This window comes from Monodon monoceros, unplaced genomic scaffold (genome assembly GCF_005190385.1).
Source record: "Monodon monoceros isolate NGI ecotype Baffin Bay Population unplaced genomic scaffold, NGI_Narwhal_1 Super_Scaffold_16, whole genome shotgun sequence".
In the NCBI taxonomy this organism is placed as follows: Eukaryota; Metazoa; Chordata; class Mammalia; order Artiodactyla; family Monodontidae; genus Monodon; species Monodon monoceros.
Genome location: NW_021703772.1, coordinates 47412514 through 47419373, shown reverse-complemented (window position 1 = coordinate 47419373; position 6860 = coordinate 47412514). Strand labels below are relative to the sequence as shown.

The 6860-nt window shown below is 41.3% G+C and overlaps 1 pseudogene; it reads left to right on the top strand.

The window, feature by feature from the left end:
• Nucleotides 1-211: 211 nt before the first annotated feature.
• Nucleotides 212-1455, top strand: LOC114896564 (annotated as a pseudogene).
• Nucleotides 1456-6860: the final 5405 nt, after the last annotated feature.

The following is a 6860-nucleotide window of genomic DNA, read 5'->3' as shown; positions in this document are numbered from 1 at the left end:
TATGTATAAGGCACTTCTACTACACACCAAAGTATAATGTTGGCCTTAAGAAAAAGTACTTGTGTGACTATTTGAGTTGTGAACTGAATTACTGTTCTTTTCATGGAACAAATAGTAACAAGAGTTATTCTGACTTCAGTATCTGGCAGACATCTTCTCAAAAGTGAACCAAGTAAACCTTCACTTCAAGAAAAACAGGAGCCCCGCCCCCATGGGCCCGCCCGGAGGCTTAAACTGCAGCCCCGCAGCTCGGGAGGGCGTTGATGCCCGCGGCAACACCAGGCCGCGCGTGGGCTCCGGAGCGCGGCACGGAGGGCCCAGCCTAGCTGGGGCCCGTGGCCCTATGTCTTCTGCCTGTGACGCCGGTTCTGCACACGATGCGGGGCTGCAGCCGCCGGGCCGCAGCCGCCGGGCGGTGGGTGCCCGAGCGGCCGGGAGGCAAGCCGGGACCCACAGGCGGGTGTGGGCATCCTGCCTGCAGCCAGCATCCCCGAGGCCGCGCTCAGGCCATGAACACTCGGTGAAGCTGCGCCCGGACAGCGCGGCCGACTCGTACTCACGCTCTGAGGACCTGTGCGCGCTGCAGGACTCGGTGCCTCTGCCCTCCGTGCGGGCTTCCCTGAGGGAGGGCCTGCTGGACTTAACGCCGACCGCCTCCGCGGGGTAGACTGGGCGCCGCTCCTGAGCACCCTCGGCCCCTGATCTGTATCCAGAGTTTCTTCCAGCCACGGCTTGTCGAGACAGTGTTTGGAATGAACAGACCCAGGGACGCTCCTTGCTCCAGCCCCCAACCACCCTCCAACCTTTCTTCCTGTCGCAACCTTTGGAATCAGCCACTCAGCTATCCTCAGCCTCCAGGACAGGCCAACACCGTTTTTTGAGCTCAGCTCCTTATCACTGATCAACCACGAGTTCCCAGGTTCGTCAGACTTATTCCATCGAAGTGGAGGCCACCGTCCACCGCCTGTTCAACATGCATCTGGGGACACTTACCTCTCTCTGAGCTTCTATTTCGACAGCAACAATGGGACTCTGGACAGTGTGGGCCACATTTTTCGCCAACTGGCTGAGGAGAAGTGTGAGGGCGCCCAGCGTCTCTTGAAAGTGCAAAACCAGTGCTGTGGCCGCGCCCTCTTCCAGGATGCGCGGAAGCCTTCTCAAGATGAGTGGCGTAAAAGCCAGGACGCTGTGGAAGCCGCCATTCTTAGGGAGAAGAGCCTGCACCAGGCACTATCAGATCTGTGCGCCCTGGGTTCCGCCTGCGCAGACTCCCACCTCTGTGACTTCCTGGAGAGCCGCTTCCTGGAGGAGCAGGTGAAACTCATCAAGAAGGTGGGCGACCACCTGACCAACCTCCGCAGGCTGGCTGGTCCGCAGGCTGTGCCGGGCGAGTATCTCTTTGAAAGGCTCACCCTCGAGCACAAACAAGAGTCTCTGAAGTCCAGCGGCCTCTGAGGAGCCCCTTTGGCATCAGAGCTTCTGCCTGAAGCCCTGCTCTGCTGCTACTAGGCAGCTTTGTAACCGCCCTGGAGCCCTCTCCCAAGCCTTGGACCAAATGGAAACAATAACGCTTTTTGCAGAAGGAAAAAAAAAAAGCCTATTTGAAACACAAACAGAATAAAGAGGAAAAAAAATAAATATATATATATATGTGTGTATATATATATATTCATGTTCTTTTTCCTTTTTTTAAAAATTTATTTTACTGAAGTATAGTTGATATACAATGTTGTGTTAGTTTATGCTGTACAACAAAGTGATTCAGTTATACATATATATAATTTTTCATATTCTTTTCCATTATGGTTAATTACAGGACATTGACTATAGTTCCCTGTACTATACAGTAGGACCTTGTTGTTTATCCATCATATATATAATAGGTTACCTCTGCTAATCCCAAACTCCTAATCCATCACTCCCCCACCTCTCCCTTCCCCTCGGGAACCACAAGTTTGTGTGCTATGTCTGTGAGTCTGTTTCTGTTTCATGGATAAGTTCATTTGTATCATATTTTAGATTCCACATATAAGTGATATCATATGGTATTTGTCTTTCTCCTTCTCACTTACTTCATTTAGTATAATAGTCTCTAGGTCCAGCCATGTTGCTGCAAATGGCATTATTTCATTCTTTTTTATAGCTGAGTAGTATTCCATTTTATATATATCACATCTTCTTTATCCATTCATCTGTCAGTGGACATTTAGGTTGTTTTCATGTCTTGGCTATTATAAATAGTGCTGCTGTGAACATAGGGGTGCATGTATGTTTTCGAATTATAGTTTTGTCCAGATATATGCCCAGGAGTAAGATTGCTGGATCATATGGTAGCTCTATTTTTAGCTTTTTGAGGAACTGCCATAGTGTTTTCCATAGTGGTTGCACCAATTTACATCCCCACCAACAGTGTAGAAGTAAGTCAGAAAGAGAGACAAATACCGTATGTTAACACATATATATGGAATTTAAGAAAAAAAAAATGTCATGAAGAACCTAGGGGTAAAACAGGAATAAAGACACAGACTTACTAGAGAACGGACTTGAGGATATGGGGAGGGGGAAGGGTAAACTGTGACAAAGTGTGAGAGAGGCATGGACATATATTCATGTTCTTTTAACATATGAATTGCCCCACTTTATCTGTGTGAAATAAGTTTGTTCCCGTTATTGGGCTGCTTCTCAAGCTTTGCTGCTCATTTGAATTACCTAAAGAGCTTTTAAGAAAAACATTGGTGTCTGGGTCCCAGCCCCAGAGATTTTGATTCAGTAGGTCTAGGGAGGAGCCTGGGCACAGGGAGGTCTCAGAGTTCCCCAGGTGATTCTAATGTGCAGCAACTTTGGGAACCACCTCTTGGCTTCAATCCAGCTAGTGATCAGATATTAAATCTAAGACACATGGGCTAGTGCATGAGCTCTAGGAAGATTCGTGCCAGGGAAAATGATCGATAGTTGTGTTACTTCTCTGAAATGTATTGAAATTTCCAATTAGCATGAACAGGGGAGGGTGAATGGGTGAATGCAATAAGGTGTATCATTTACGTATTGCCCTATGTGTATGGCTAGAAGCTTTTGCAACTGAGGTCTGCCTTACTTTTCATACTAATGGTAATGCTTGTCCTCCTAATGCAGCTGTAAACTTTATAAGCCCATAGGTAGACAGCATCACAAAATATTTACCCCTCCCCACTGGCCCACTCTCAAGCTTCTCTCCCCTTCCCCAATACACAAATGTACATCAATGCTCTTGAGACCAATATCAACATATTGACCTTCAATTCTTCTACTTTGCAGCTTCCCTCTTATCAGGAGATGTCAGCATTTAGTGCAAGGACAAATGCTTGCCTCTTGGTGAGTAATGTAGGCAAAGCCTCCAAGAGACAAATAGCCCTTAGGGAGGAGGAAAAAGTCTTTCAAAAAGGTTGATGCCCAGAGGAGGCATTTTCAGTCATCTCAGCTTAGAGGTCAAATATCCAAAATTAAAAAGGTTAAGAAAAAGAAGAAAGCAAGGAAGAAAAGAAGAAAACAATTTTCTTATCTCATAGTAATAAGGCAGTTTTCCTTAAAAAAAAAAAAAGACTTAAGCCTTAAATTCTCTTTCCTAATCAAAATGTGCTTTTCCGTCTTTAGACTATTCCTCTTATATCCTGTATTATTCATGACGTTTAATTCTTGAAATAGCACATGGCTGAAAACAGAAGCTAACCTCTTGTCCACTATGAATTAAATCTTCTTTTCCTAGGACCTGTCTACAATGTACATTTTGGGTTTGCCAACATAATTATTTTCTCTGAAATAAGTTACAGCATTTTGCCTTTTCAATATATAGTTATACAATATATTGTTAACACAACAAAGTTAATATAGTCAATATAGTAAATACAACTATAACACACGTGATATGATGCCACTTTGGTGATTTTCTTCATCCATGTAATTCTGAAATTTGACAGTATAGTTTTCATATTCTAATGAGCTGAGTATTACCTTTGCAAGGATAGAAAAATAAAATAAATTCATAATATTCTTGTGTGGTTTGCCCCTGGGGTGGATTACCATAATGGGGGGATATTTGAGCCTTTCCCCAAGTCATTAAAAAACCTCCAGCGAGCAGCCCCTTGTCCTCTCCAGGGAGTGGGGGGAAAGGATCTTTAATCATAATAATCCTGGGGGGAGAAATCTCAGAAATAAGACATCTGCTTCTGTGCCTTGTTGTTTTGCAGAATAGCAATGATTGCTTTAGCAGCTTCTATTGCCATGTGTGTACAATAAGTAAATGAACATAAAATTGAATGAATGCATAAAAGAAGGATAAACCCACCCAGCTTAACAAATCCACTCTCTCACCTGCTGTGCCCTGAAACATGAAAGAAAGAATCACGGGATCATAAGGATTAATAAAATAACAGTCTCTGTTAACAATAAAAAAAAAAGAAAGAAAGAAAAAGAAAAACAACAGTATCAGGACTTCCCTGGTGGTTCAGGGGTTAACACTCCACGCTCCCAATGCAAGGGGACTGGGTTCAATCTCTGGTCAGGGAACTAGATCCCACATGCCGCAACTAAGAGCCCGCACGCAGCAACGAAGATACCGCGTGCTGCAGCTAAGACCAGGCACAGCCAAGAAAAACAACAGTATTTGTTACCAATAATAAAATACAGGATTTCAAGAGAAAGTTAGATTCCTAATAATCTGACAAGATTAGTAGTGATAGTAATAAATCAATTTTGGACATCTTATAACTAATAGATGAACATTTGGGAGACCCACATTTTTCGGGTCTCCATGTACCAATATTTTGCAAGTGATCAATAAATTATGTCACAAAATCATGCACTGGGTAAAAGACCAATTCTAAGTGCAAGATAAATCAATGAATTTTAATAAAATAGAGTACAAAATGTTCTTTAGTATGGTTTCATATTTCACAAAACAACTGATCCTATCTATGAAACAGAAACAGAATCATGGACATGGAGAACAGACTGATAGCTGCCAAGGGGGAGGGGGTTGGGGGAGGGATGGAGTGGGAGGTTGGGGTTAGCAGATGTAAGTGTTTATATATAAAATGGATGAACAACCAGGTCCTACTATGTAGCACAGGGAACTATATTCAATATCCTATTATAAACCATAATGGAAAAGAATATAAAAAAGAATGTATATATATATATATACATACACAAAATATATATGTATAACTGAATCACTTTGCTGTATAGCAGTAATTAACACAACATTGTAAATCAACTATACTTCAATAAACAATAATATAATGTTGGCCTCAAGAAAAAGTACTTGTGTGACTGTTTGAGCTGTGAGCTGAATTATTGTTCTTTTCACGGAACAAATAGTAACTATAGTTATTCTGACTTCAGAGAACAAGAATGCTCATCTTTTCATTTGAAAATGCTGCTTTTAACAATTATTCATAAGAACACACCTTCAAGCCAAGGTGGGTGGGGTGGGGATTGTGACAATATTTCATTTCATATAGTCAAATTTTAGGAAGATTTTCAAGTGCATCCCCCCAAAAATAACTACCTAAGGTCAATCACAATTACTAAAAAAGATTGAAATTTGTGCCAAATATCTGTGATGTAACAAAAGGCAGAGGAAGATGGCCCAAAATTACTTCAAAACGCCAGATACTTTGAGGTATGATCTATCGGTGATATATGACTTAGGTTAACTAAGGATTTTACTAAAATTTTAACAGCTATGAGTTATATATGTTTCAAGGGACTGGAACAGGTGATGTATACCTCTTCTTTTCTAAGGGACTGAGAAAGTTAAAAGGTGAGAAGTTGATGAGAGGTTGGCTATGACAGCACTTCTGAAATTAGAGATCAGTTTGTTTTAACTTCAATATCTTTCCTGATATTGGAACAAATCCCCCAGCAAGCAATTTGCAAAGCTCTAGAAAGTACAGGAGGCAGGGTAATAACCAATATGACTTGGTGGACAACAAATCATGTCAGTCCAATTGAATTCCCTTTTACCCAGTGACAGCCTTATAAATGTGGGGGAACAAATGAAGTCATATATCTTGGCTTCACAAGGCTTTGGACTGTAACGCTCAGAAGATACACAGGGTAGTAAACTATGGTTTGGAGCATAATCTTGGAGGAGTAATTAGTTATTGCTCATTTCTCAGAGATTACTCTTTGCAGTGATGTATATCAAGGAAATTACCCAGGTATATCCCTAGGAAATACTTTTATTAATGACTTATTCACATGCTAAAAAGCAGCATATATAAAGAAAAATTCAAGTTATTACATTTAGAATACTTGTAAGAAGTCATTTCCATTTGGTGCCCCTTAAAGCCTATTTCTGAATCATTCGCATGGGATATAATATTCATAGAATGTGCAGGTTTTCCCATTTTCCATCCTACCTATCTCCATTGCAGTTATACTACCTAGTGAAATTCAAGATAAAGGCACTGTTCTTGGATCAGTGTGAAGCTGTGGAATTGCCTTCCGGGAAAGATCATTTTCCTTTTGTTTTTACATTTCCCTTTTGTGTTATGTCTTCAAGTGCCATGCTTTTATTATGAATCGACCGTAGCTACTGTTAAGAAGGGCACCGCTCAAAATCAAGGTGGATTACATTTCAGAAATGTAAGCAGATGATCTTAAAACTGGAAACCTATTTAATACAGAATAATAAGAAAATAAAATAAGAACTGACATAACCTAGATAGAGGAGAGAAAGTGTAACATTTGGTACTGGCAATTAATTTAAATGTAAAGTTGAACATAATTTGAAAATATTTCATTTAGGACACTTGTGGCTACATTCATAAAACAGTCTACCATTGTTATATGATATCAGCTTTGGACAGCAGGATTAT